The sequence below is a fragment of the Cebus imitator genome, unplaced genomic scaffold, assembly GCF_001604975.1.
Source record: "Cebus imitator isolate Cc_AM_T3 unplaced genomic scaffold, Cebus_imitator-1.0 Scaffold0, whole genome shotgun sequence".
Lineage (NCBI taxonomy): Eukaryota > Metazoa > Chordata > Mammalia > Primates > Cebidae > Cebus > Cebus imitator.
Window position 1 is genome coordinate 2,358,217 of NW_016107315.1, and position 13,629 is coordinate 2,371,845.

The following is a 13,629-nucleotide window of genomic DNA, read 5'->3' on the forward strand; positions in this document are numbered from 1 at the left end:
TGTCCTTATAGTAGAACGATTTATAATCCTTTGGATATATACCCAGTAATGGGATTGCTGGGTCAAATGGAATTTCTATTTCTAGGTCCTTGAGGAATCGCCACACTGTCTTCCACAATAGTTGAACTAATTTACACTCCCACCAACAGTGTAAAGGTGTTCCTGTTTCTCCACATCCTCTCCAGCATCTGTTGTCTCCAGATTTTTTAATGATCGCCATTCTAACTGGTGTGAGATGGCATCTCAATGTAGTTTTGATTTGCATTTCTCTGATGACCAGTGATGATGAGCATAAAATGATTTATTTTAAGAAGCTTATAATTTTGAAAAAAGAAAAATAACTGTGAAGATTTTCTGTAACAGATTGTCCCTTTGGTGAGACAGCTACTTTTAATTTTTCCATATACTTCTCTTTTTTTGTTGTCGTTTTTCTCTTTTTAAAATTTATTTTTCTGTATACTTCTCATATGATTGACTTCTATAACATAGTATATTGAAAATTCTTCATTTTCTCTTTTAGATATTATTTATTGACTTACTTTCATGAAATGAAGATTTCTCTGTTTTCACCTTTCTGCTCTCCTCTCAATATGATTATAGCATCACAGTTTTTGGGTCAGTAGGTATTCAGTGCTTCCATCATTGTGATTGTATTTCCTGTCCATTGGGGCTTAGCAACATGGTAGATTGCTATGACATAGCCTTTCATGCACTTCCTGTCTGTTGTTCCTGGAGCTATTTATTGCCGTGGTTTGCACTAATTCATCTCCAACTTTCCACCAACACTTGGCTAATCAATCAACTCTGCTTTTTCGTGGAGCCCTGCACCACTCTCTGCAATCTGTGTAGCTGCTCTTCATGCCTACTGCCTGGTCATTATTCTGGAGTATCCTCTCATGGTATCTCCTTGGAATTTCCTTCCCCTCTCCCCTGTGAGGACGCCCTTACTAACTGGGTCCCACATGTAGCAGGCATGGTTTGATAGGGGATACAGAGCCATTCTGGATGATATGGGATAAGGAATTCATTATAGGAATTAGAACTTACACGATTGTGTGAGCATCTGGAAAACGGAAGATCTGGAAGAAAGTGCTGAAGGTGCAGAGAAAAAGTCACTAAGTAGTGCTTATGAAGCTCTCTAGGGTGGGCACATAGGAGCTTGTAAAGGAATTTACGCAACAGGCACATCCAGCTGCTGACTGGCGCTGTGAAGTAGAAGGTCATGGAGAGGGCTAGGAAAGCTGTTGTCCCTCTGGGTGCAGGGCCAAGCCTCATGCAGTAGGCCAGGAGCTGCTGTTGGTCAGCAAGGCAAGGAGAGAGCCAGATGCATGGCAGGAAAGTGAGGGAGACCTAGAAGGCTCTGGACACCTGTGTCCATTAGCCTCCATGTCTGACGTCAGAAACACCACCCGCTTCACTTCTGCCTCCTCAGTCTCATGCAACCTCCCATTTGGCAACTTGGACCCAAAAATCAGGGAAGGGGATTCTGGGAAATGTAGTTCTTAAACAAGTGCATTCACATCCAGGGCTCCATGGTGTTCTGTGAAGATTCTGCTTTACTCTTCACACTGAGCCTTACCACATGACAGGAACACAGTCATACACACTCCCTTCCCCTCTGTCTTGGATGTCGTCACTCATCTTCACAGAGCACCTCTTAGGACAGCCTCCAAAGAAAGGGCACATGGACATAAATTGGTAGAACTTTGCAAGACTGAAAATGACTCTATTCTGTCCACAAATCTGCCTGATAATTTTGCTGAGTTTTACATTCTAGATTGAAAATAATATGCCTTCAGAATTTTGAGAACTTTGTTCCACTTTCTATGAGAAGTTTTTACTATGATTTCTTTCTTTGTTGGGTGTGACCTCTTCTTTCCTCTCTGGACACTTTTAATATTTTTCTCCGCACCCTCCTGGGCCTTTCCACTTCCGGCTGTGCTGAGCTCCACCTGCTAGGTGCCCTGTGCACACGCTGCTTCCTCCCCTCACTACTGGCTATCGCCTGTCTCCTTACTCTATCCCCATACCTTACTCACCGTACCCAGGAGAGGGAGGGCTTGAGGGATAGGAGGGCAAAGCTGAGGCAACACTCCTGGGATCTGAGACGGAGCCTCAGCTTCCATGGCCTGGAGTCAAAGAGCCAATGCTCTGCTGTTCTCTCACCCTCCTGAGCCCCACTTACCATCCGCAGCTTCTCTCTCCAGTTCAGGTCCTTACCTGGATTGGACTTCTGCAATCGGAATGTGGGAGTCGGGGAGCACAGATGAGGACCAGCCTGGCTGCAAAGTCCCCACAGCCTCAGCTCCCCCACCCCTTTAATTGCCTGGGTCCTAGGTAGTTGCCTGATGCTTCCCTCTGCCAGGGGACAACTCCCTACCCCTGGGGGAGTGTGTGTGCCTGAGTCTTACACAGAATTTACTGCCCATGGTTTCCAGCAATGACCCAGGTGATCATGCCCCTCCTCGTGGGCCGGAGGAACTTTGCCAACTTATGTTATATGTGTGAGACCTTCCCTTCCCCAGTGGGCTCCTCTGGTGGTGGCAGTGGTTGCTGCTGTCCTGTCTTGGGAGGGGCAGGAGGGGTGGAGAAGGAGATGGCCAAGGTGTCATAAGGGCAACTATCATCGGGGACGTGGGCGCCTACTCCAGGCTCAGAGTTGATGGATAAAGAGCAAACACCTACCTATTTCCCTCCTGCCATGAATGTATTGGAGTCCACATTGGAACCATAGCCTCCGTAAGTCTGTCATGCCTGGAGGATGACCTGGGGACTGGTTCATCCATAGGCCCTCCCTGTCATCAGCCACTGAAGAGCAGAAGGTGTGGTGTTGAGCGGGGCACATGGGTCTTTTCACCAGGCTGGCTCTGGCTGGCTCCCAGGGCTCCCTTGCTTTCTCCACCATCAGCTCTCCTCAGTGAGTTTGGGTGTTTTTCTATTATTGAAAATCAGAGTGGACAGGCGTTGGAGAGCAGAAGGGCTGAGGCATGATTGTGATGGAGGCACCTCAGCCAATTTCTACTCCTGTCCTCCTGCCACTGTCACTCTGATCACTTTGTGGCTGTTTGGTTGTGCTTAGATGACCAGTCTATGATCCTTAAAACAAGTCCTTCCATTTTGTGTCTGAAACTTCATAGGCTGAAGTAACTTTCCTAACTTATGTGTGAGATACAGTCCCTTCCCCAGTGGGCTCCTCTGGTGGTGGCAGTGGAGAGAGATAGATAGATAGATAGATAGATAGATATAGATATAGATCTATCTATCTATCTATCTATCTATATATCTAAATATATATATATATACGTAAAATAAATATATAAGAATATTTTCAACTTTTATTTTAGATTTAGATGGGACACATGCAGGTTTATTACATAGGCTTATTGTATTGCATTATTACATAGGTTTATTTCAATAAATTGTGATAAACCTCCTTCTCCACCTTTCCCACCCCTCCCAAGACTGGGCATCTGGGTTTGAAGTATGAATGGTACTGTCACCCAGGTAGTGAGCACAGTACCCAACAGGTAGTTTTTCAGAACCTGTCTGCCTCCCTCTTTCTCCCCTCTAGCAGTCTCCAGTGTCTACTGTCCCATCTTTATGTCCCTGTATACCCAATGTTTAGCTCCTAGTTCTACGTAAGAACATGTGGTCTTTGGTTTTCTGTTTCTGCATTAATTCACTTAGGTTAATGGAATGGCCATGTAATGAGTCAGTTATTCTACCTTGCTTTCAAAGCCAGCAGTCTTGGTTGTTCCCAACACCATTTCTCACCATGTTTCACAGCCAGGATGTGGCCCCTTTCCTTTAAGGCTAAGTTATCTATCAACTTCCCACCATGGAAGGATAGGATGAGGCTTACTGCCCCATTCCAAACAACCCCACTTCTTTATTTGGCTAGGGGTGCCCCCTAATGCTAGATCATACCAAAGTCCTTTCAAATACCTGGAAAGCCTTCCGAAGAAGGACAGGTCTAAACAAGTCCAGACTATGAAGACTATGATATATACCTAACACTTCAGTGCCCGGACACCAACAAACATCCACAAAGCATAGACCATCCAGGAAAACATGACCTTGCCAAATGAACTAAACAAGGCACTAGGACCAATCCTGGAGAAACAAACGTGTGATCTTTCTGACAGAGAACTAAAAATGACTGTTTTGAGGAAACTCAAAGAAATTCAAGATAACACAGAGAAGGAATTCAGAAGTCTGTCATATGTATTTAACAAAGAAATAGAAATAAATAAAAAGAATCAAGAAGAAATTCTGGAATTTCTGACATACTGGAGAATGCCTCAGTCTCTCAATAGCAGAACTGATAAGCAGAAGAAAGAGTTCATGAGCTCAGAGACAGGCTATTTGAAAATACACAGTCAGAGGAGACAAAAGAAAAAAGAATAAAAAGAATGAAGCATGCCCACAAGATCTAGAAAATAGGCTTAAACTCTTATCCTCAAATCTAAGAGTTATGGTCCTTAAAGAGGAGGTAGAGAAAGAGAAAGGAGTAGAAAGTTCATTTAAATGAACAATATCAGAGAACTTCCCGAACCTAGAGAAAAATATCAATATTCAAGCACAAGAACATTATAGAATACCAAGAAGATTTAACCCAAAGAAGACTACCTCAGGCATTTTACAATCAAACTCCCAAAGGCCAAGGATAAAGAAAGGATCCTAAAAGCAGCAAGAGAAAAATAAACAAAAACATAAAATGGAGCTCCAATATGTCTGCTGGCAGACTTCAGTGGAAACTTTACAGGCCAGGAAAGAGTGACATGACATATGTAAAGTGCTGAAGGACAAAAGCCTTTTACCCTAGAATAGTATATCCAGTGAAAATATCCTTCAAATATGAAGGGAAATAAAGACTTTCACAGACAAACAAAAGCTGAGAGATTTCATCAACACAAGACATCTCTTACAAGAAATACTAAAGGGAGTACTTCAATCTGAAAGAAAAGGACATTAATGAGCAATCAGAAATCATTTAAAGGTACAAAGCTCACTGGTAATAGTACATACACAGAAAAACAGAGAATATTATAACACTGTAACTGTGGTGTGTAAACTACTCTCATCTTAAGTAGAAAGACTAAAAGATGAGTCAATCAAAAATAATAACTACAGCAACTTTTCAGAGTACAGCACAATAAGATATAAACAGAAACCACAAAAAGTTTAAAAGTGGGGCATGAAGTTAAAGTGTAGAGTTTTTATTTGTTTTCTTTTTGCTTGTCAATTAGTTTATGCAAGTAGTGTTGTTATCAGCTTTAAATAATGGGTTATAAGATAGTATTTCCAAGTCTCATATCAACCTCAAATCAAAGAACATACAACAAATGCATGCACACAAAAAAGCAAGAAATTAAATCATTCCACCAGAGAAAATCACCTTCACTAGAAGGAAGACAGGAAATAAATAAGGGAGAGAAAGGCCAAAAAAACAATGAGAAAACATATAACAAAATGGCAGGAGTAAGTCTTTACTTATCGATAATAACATTATATGTAAATGGACTAAACCCTCCAATCAAAAAGCATAGAGTGGCTGGGTGTGATGGCTCACACCTTTAGTCCTAGCACTTTGGGACGCTGAAGCAGGCGGATCACTTGAGCTTGGGAGTTTGAGGCCAGCCTTGGCAATATGGCAAAACCCTGTCTCTACAAAAAATACAAAGATTAGCCAGGCGTGGGGGTATGCACCTGTAGTCCCAGCTACTTGGGAGGCTCAGGTGGGATGACACTTGAGCCTAGGTGGCAGAGGTTGCAGTGAGCTGAGATCATGCCACTGCACCCCAGCCTGGGTAACAGAGCAAGATCGTGGCTCAAAAGAAAGTTTAAAAAAAAGGATGTAGAGTGGCTGAATTGATAATAGAAACAAGATCCAATGCCTACAAGAAACACACTTTACCTATAAAGACACACATAGGCTGAAAATAAAGGGATGGAAAAATATATTCCATGCCAATAGAAACTGAAAAAGAGCAGTAGCTATAGGTATATCAGACAAAATAGACTTCAAGACAAAATCTGTAAGAAGAGACAAAGTAATTATATAATGATAAAAGGATCAATTCAGCAAGAGGATATAACAATTATAAATATATGTGCACCCAACACTGGACCATCCAGATACATAAAGCAAACATTATTAGAGCTAAAGAGACAGATGGACCCCAATACAATAATAGCTGGAGATTTCAAAATACCACTTTCAGCATTGGACAGATCTCCCAGACAGAAAATCAACAAAGAAACATCTGACTTAATCTACGCTATAGAACAAATGGACCTAATACATATTTACAGAACATTTTATCCAATGAATGAAAAATACACATTCTCTTCCTTAGCACATGGATCATTTTCAAGGATGGACCATATATTAGGTCACAAAACAAGTCTTAAAATGTTCAAAGATAGAAATATCAAGCATCTCCTCTTATCACAAAAGAATGAAACTCAAAGTCAATCAGAATTTTGGAAACTATGCAAACACATGGAAATTAAACAATATGCTTCTGAATGACCAGTGGATCAAGGATAAAATTAGTAAGAAAATTGAAAACTTTCTTGAAACAAATGTTAATGGAGACACAACATACCAAAATCTATAGGGTGAGCAAAAGCAGTACTAAGAGGGAATTTTATAGCTATAAGTACCTACATCAAAAAAGAAGAAAAACTTCAAATAAACAACCTTATGATGCACCTTAAAGAACTAGAAAAGCAAAAGTAAACCAAAACTGAAATTCATAGAAGAAAAGAAATCATAAAAATTCAAGCAGAAATGACATGAAATTTTACATGAAATTTAAATGAAGCAAATAATACAAAAGATCAATGAAATGAAAAGTTGTTTTTTAATAAAAGACGAACAAAATTGACAAATCTTTAGCCATGTAAACTAAGAAAAAAAAAGAGAGAAGACCCAAATAAATAAAGTGAGAGATGAAAAAAGAGACATTACAACAAATACTGCAGAAATTCAAAGGATCATTAGTGGCTGTTATGAGCAACTCTTTGCCAGTAAGTTGGAAAATCTAGAAGAAATGCACAAATTCCTAGATGCATACAACCTACTAAGAGTGAACCATGAAGAAATCCAAAACCAGAATAGACCAATTACAGGTAACAAGATCAAAACCATAATAAAAGGTCTGTCAGCAAAGAAAAGCCTAGGACCCAATGGCTTCACTGCTGAATTCTAACAAACATTTAAAGAAGAAATAATTCCAATTCTACTCAAACGATTCTGAAATATAGAGGAGGAGGGAATACTACCGAACTCATGCTGTGAGGCCAGTATTACCCTGATACCAAAACCAGATCAAGATACATTAAACAACAACAACAACTACTACTACTACAGGCCAGTATCTCTGATGATATGGATGCAAAAATCCTCAACAAACTACTTAGAAACCAAATTCAACAACACATTAAAAAGCACATTTATCATGACCAAGCAGCATTTATCATAGGATGCAAGGATGGTTCAACATTTGCAAATCAATCAATGTGATATACCAAAAGAATGAAGGAAAAAACCGTATAATCATTTCAATTGATGCTGAAAAAGCATATGATAAAATCCAAAATCCCTTCATGATTAAAATCCTTTAAAAACTGAGTATAGAGGAATATACCTCAAGATAATAAAAGCTATATGCAAAAAACCCATAGCTGGTAACATACTGAATGGAGAAAATGTGAAAGCCTTTCCTCTAAGATCTGGAACACAGCAAGGATGCCCACTTTCACCACTGTTATTCAACATAATACTGGAAGTCCTAGTTAGAGCAATCAGGCAAGAGAAAGAAATAAAGGGCATCCATATTGGAAAGGAAGAAACTGAATTATCCTTGTTGCAGATATGATCTTATATTTGGAGAAATCTAATGACTCCATCAAAAATGATTAGAACTCATAAGCAAATTCAGTAAAATTGCAGGATACAAAATCAACCTACAAAAATCAGTAGCATTTCTATATGACAACAGCAAACAATTCAAAAAATAAATCAATAAAGTAATTCAATTTACAATAGCTACAAATAAAGTAAAATATATAGGAATTAATCTAACCAGAGAAGTGAAAGAATTCTACAATGAGGACTACAAAACATTGATGCAAGAAATTGAAAAGGACACACCCAAAAATGGAAAGATATTCTACGTTTATGGATTGGAAGAATCAGTGTTGTTGAAATGTCTATACTACCCAAAGCAATCTACAAATTCAATGCAATCCCAGTGAAAATACAATGACATACTGCACAGACATAGAAAAAACGCTCTTAAAATTTATGTGGAACCACAGAAGACTCAGAATAGCCAAAGTTATCCTGAACAAAAAGAACAAAACTGGAGGGATCACATTACCTGGCTATACTACAGAGCTATAGTAACCAAAATGGCATGATACTGTCATTAAAAAGACACATAGACCAGTGGTACAGAATAGAGATCTCAGATATAAATCCATACATCCACAGTAAATTCGTTTCTGACAAAGGTGCTGAGAACATACATTGGGAAAAAGACAGTCTCTTCAATAAATGGTGTGGGGACAACTGGATATCAATATGTAGAAGAATAAAACTAGACCCCATCTCTCACCATATACAAAAATCAAATAAAAATGGATTAAAGACTTGAATCTAAGAACTCAAACTATGAAACTACTACAAGAAAACATTGGGGAAATTCTCCAGGACATTGGTCTGGGCAAAAATTTGTTGAGTAATACCCCACAAGCACAGGCAACCAAAGCCTATTAACAAGAGTAGAACATACCCAGGGAGCCTCCCAGTAGGTGCAGGATGGGAAACATGGAGCAGAGCTTCCTCAGCCAAGCCACCCTGGCTGCTCGCTTACTGTTGCCTGACAGAGTCTCACAGTTGTTGGTTAGGCTGCATTAGTGCAGCAATCACTGACTGAATCCCCAGAGTCAGACTCCCAGAGAGGAATCCCAGAACCTCAGGTCAGAAAATAGGAGAACAAACCTCCCTGCAGGAAGCTGAGTTGGCACAGATGGCTGGAGGCCTCTCTGTGAAGCCTGCACACTCTCTCATGCTCCCTCTATTTTTAGTATGGTGTTTCATCCCTGCCATTAGTCATGCCTGAATTTCATTGAGTCCAGATGCTCTCTGGTTCAACTTGTCCAGGAAATAAATTTGTGTTTTGTGTTCTGCCAGAATTGAAAGGAACTGTTGTCTGGCTGTATGCATGAAGAGGAGAATGAGGTGAATCCAACAAATTCTGAAGCAATTTTTTTTTTTTTTAGATAGAGTCTCACTCTGTCACCCAGACTGGAGTGCAGTGGTGTGATCTTGGCTCACTGCAACCTCCTCGTACCCAGCTTAAGTGAATCTCCTGCCTCAGCCTTCTGAGTAGCTGAGATTACAGGCATTCACCACAATCCCTGGCTTGAACTCCTGACCTCAAATGATCCACCCACCTTGGCCTCCCAAAGAGCTGGGAATACAGGCATGAGCCACTGCACCCAGACTTAAGCAAATGTTCATAACCCACCTTAGGTCTTACTACATGGTGCCTGAATTTCACACTAATTGCTTTGTAACACATTTAAATATCAGTAAGCATGTTTCAACTCCTTTACTTTTTTTTCCAAATTGGCTTAACTAAAGACTTGGGTTTGACATAACAGATCTAAACTCAGCCAAAGTACCTGCAGAAGCTACTGATTGTGAAATTTTAATGACAGCAACATTCTGTCAGGTGAAAGAGATAAGCATAAGCAAGGAAAACATTAAAAGGATGAGTCTCATTACGATGGGCAGTCTTGTTCTGATTTCTTGGAAAAAGCTGCCCACAGCATGAAGTCATCAACTTCTCATTCTGCTTTGCAGTTTGAATGTCTCTGGGTATAATACTGGGTATTTCAATGACCTTTCTGAGTGTCCCACACATCAGGCCTGAGGGTTGTCCAAATTATCCAGCTTCAGCTTACAGGACTTCATGAGCAAAGCAATTTTTGTCCTTAGTTGAAGAGTGTGTTAGTCCATTCTCACACTGCTAAAAAAAACTACCTGAGACTGGGTAATTTATGAAGAAAAGAGGCTTAATTGACTCACAGTTTCATAGGCTCTACAGGAGGCATGGCTAGGGAGACCTCAAGAAACTTACAATCATTGCAGAAGGGTGAAGCATGAACAAGCACCTCTTCAAAGGACAGCAAGACAGAGAGCAAAGGGGAAAATACAACACACTTTTAAACAGTCAGATTGCATGAGAACTCATTCACTCTCATGAGAACAGCATGGGGAAAGTCTGCCTCCATGATTTAATCACCTCCCACTCGGTCCTTCCACCAACACATGGGGATTACAATCCAACATGAGATTTGGGTGCAGGCACAAAGCCAAACCATATTATTCCTCCTTTAGGCCCTCCCAAATCTCATGTCCTTCTCAATTTCAAAACACAATCATGCCTTCTCAACATTCCCCCAAAGTCTTAACTCATTCCAGCATTAACCCAATAATCCACAGTCCAAAGTTTCATCTGAGACAAGGTAAGTCCATTCTGCCTATGAGCCTGTAAAGTCAAAAACAAGTTTGTTACTTCCAAGATAACAACGAAGGCATAGGCATTGGTTAAATTCTCCTGTTAAAAATTGGAGAAATTGGCCGGGCGCGGTGGCTCATGCCTGTAATCTGAGCACTTTGGGAGGCCGAGGAGGGCAGATCACGAGGTCAAGAGATCAAGACCATCCTGGCCAACATGGTGAAACCCTGTCTCTACTAAAAATACAAAAAAAAAAAAATTAGCTGGGCGTGGGGTGCACACCTGTAGCACCAGCTACTTGGGAGGCTGAGGCAGGAGAATTGCTTGAACCCAGGAGGTGGAGATTGCAATGAGCCGAGGTCACGCCACTGCACTCCAGCCTGGCACCTGGTGACAGAGTGAGACTCTGTCTAAAAAAAAAAAAGAAAAGAAAAGAAAAAAAAATTGGAGAAATTCGCAAAAACAACAGGGTTACAGGCCACATGCAAGTCTGAAACCCAACAGGGCAGTCATTAAACCTTAAAGCTCCAAAATAATATTTTTTGACTCTATGTGTGTATCCAGAGCATGCTGATGCAAGGGATGAGCTCCCAAGGCCTTGGGTAGCTCTGACCCTGTGGCTCTGCAGGGTACTGCCCCCTGGTTGCTTTCATGGCCTGACATTGCATGTCTGCGCCTTTTCCAGGTGCATGGTGCAAGCTGTCAGTGGATCTACCATTTTGGAGTCTGGAGTATGGTGGCCCACTTCTCACAGCTGCATTAGGCAGTGCTCCAGTGGGGACTCTATTTGGGGCCTCTGACCCCATATTTCCCCTCTCCACTACCCTAATAGAAGTTCTCCATGAGAGCCCCATCCCTGCAGCAGACTTCTGCCACGACATCCAGGCATTTCCATATAGCCTCTGAAATCTAGGCAGAGGATACCAAACCTCAACTCTGGCCTTCTGCACACTCACAGGCCCAACACCACATGGAAGCCATAAAGGCTTGGGGTATGCCCCATCTGAAGCCACGACCTGAGCTGTATCTTGGTCCCTTTTAGCTATGGCTGAAGCTGGAGTAGCTAGGGTGCAGGGTACCATGTCCTGAGGCTGCACAGACTAGCTGGTTCCTGGGCCTGGTCCAAGAAACCATTTTTCCCTCCTAGGTCTACAGGCCTGTGATGGGAAAGGCTGCCATGAGTGTTTGTAAAATGCCCTGGAGGCATTTTCCCCATTGTCTTGGCTATTATATTCAGCTCCTCTTTACTTATGCAGATTCTGCAGCCTTGAATTCTTCTCCAGAAAAATGGGTTTTTCTTTTCTACCATATGGTCAGGTTGCAAAATTTCCAAACTTTTATGCTCTACTTCTCTTTTAAATATAAGTTGCAATTTCAAACCATCCTATTTCTTTATGCATATGAGCATACATGTTTAGAAACAGCCAGGTCACCTCTTGAATGCTTTGCTGCTTAGAAATTTCTTATGTCAAATATCCTAAATCATCTTTCTCAAGTTTAAGGATCCTTAGCTATCTAGGGTAGGGGCAAAATGCTGCCAATCTCTTTGCTAAAGCATAGCAAAAGTGAGATTTACTCTAGTTCCCAATAAGTTTCTCATCTCCATCTGAGACCACCTCAGCCTGGACTTCATTGTCCATATCACTATCAGTATTTTGGTCACAACCATTCAACAAATCTCTAGGAAGTTCCAAACTTTTCCACATCTTTCTGTTTTCTTCTGAGCCCTCCAAACTGTTCCAACCACTGCTTGTTACCCAGTTTCAAAGCTGCTTCCACATTTTCAGGTATCTGTATAGCAGTATTCCACTCTTGGTACCAATTTTCTGTATTCACCTGATCTCACACCGCTATAAAGAACTACCTGAGACTGGCTAATTTATTTTTTCTAAAAAAAAGAGTGGTTTAGTTGACTCACAGTTCCACATGCATAACAGGGAGCATAACTGAGAGGCCTCAGGAAACTTAAAATCTTGGCAGAAGGGAAAGGGAAAGTAAGCACCTTCTGCACAGGACAGCAGGAGAGAGTGAGAGAGCAAGGGGGGGTTTAGAGCAAGATTTAATTTAAACCATTAAATCTTGTGAGAACTCTCTATCACAAAAACAGCATGGGGGAAATTTGCCCCAATGGTCCAATCACTTCCCACCAGGTTACTCCCCCAACATTGGGAATTCCAATTCAAGGTGAGATTTGGGTGGGCACACAGAGACAAACCGTATCAACCAGCTTGACCACACATGATATTTGTCTTTCAAAATTTCCTTTTCACAAACCTTCTACAAATTTGTTATATTCATTTAGTTTGTCCTATACTCTTCCTCTTTCCCTTTGTGGAATAACTAGTCACTCACTTTAGGACAAAAATTACTATCTGTTTTTCTTACCTCTTACCTTATAACTTTCTTTATAAAACATCTTATTTTCCTCACATAGAGTTGTTTCTCTTATTCTCTAGTTTTACTTAGTACATATTACAGTTTTAATCCCTAGCACTCTTAATTTTCAATGAAAACTATAAGCCTTGTGAACTGTTTTATATCAGCATTCTGTAGATAAGCACCATTTTCATAATTTCTAGAGAAATGTTTCCTTGTAATATAATTTTTCATCTTTATTAACAGACCCAGATATATTTACCTTCTCTACACCACATAAAAACTGGATGCCAAAGTATATGAACTTTAAATTTATATTCAGTAATTGTTTTAATATTTTAACTTTCTTAGAAATGACTCAGCCATTTAATGAATATTAATTAATTTAACATAACTTTTAGATTTCAAGTTACTAAAGATATTTTTGAAGCTGTAGATTTTTTCCTGCTTATGTTTACCTAATTCACTCCTATCAATTGTTCAAATTGCTCATTAAGCAAAGCTAGCCATTGAAGGAGTTCATGAAATGCCGCCCCAAAATATGCTGCTTTGGTGTACTGATTACTTCAAGCTGAAGTCAAAAGAAAGAAGGAAAGAAAGAAAGAAGGAAGGAAGGAAGGAAAGAAAGAGAAAGAAAGAAAGAGAGAGAGAGAGAGAGAGAGAAAGAAGAAAGAAAGAAGAAAGAAAGAAAGAAAGAAAGAAAGAAAGAAAGAAA

General features: G+C 40.4%; 1 pseudogene; it reads right to left on the minus strand.

Moving 5' to 3' along the window:
- LOC108304517 overlaps window positions 1–2,429 on the minus strand; it is a 5,305-nt pseudogene extending 2,876 nt beyond the window's left edge.
- Window positions 2,430–13,629: the final 11,200 nt, after the last annotated feature.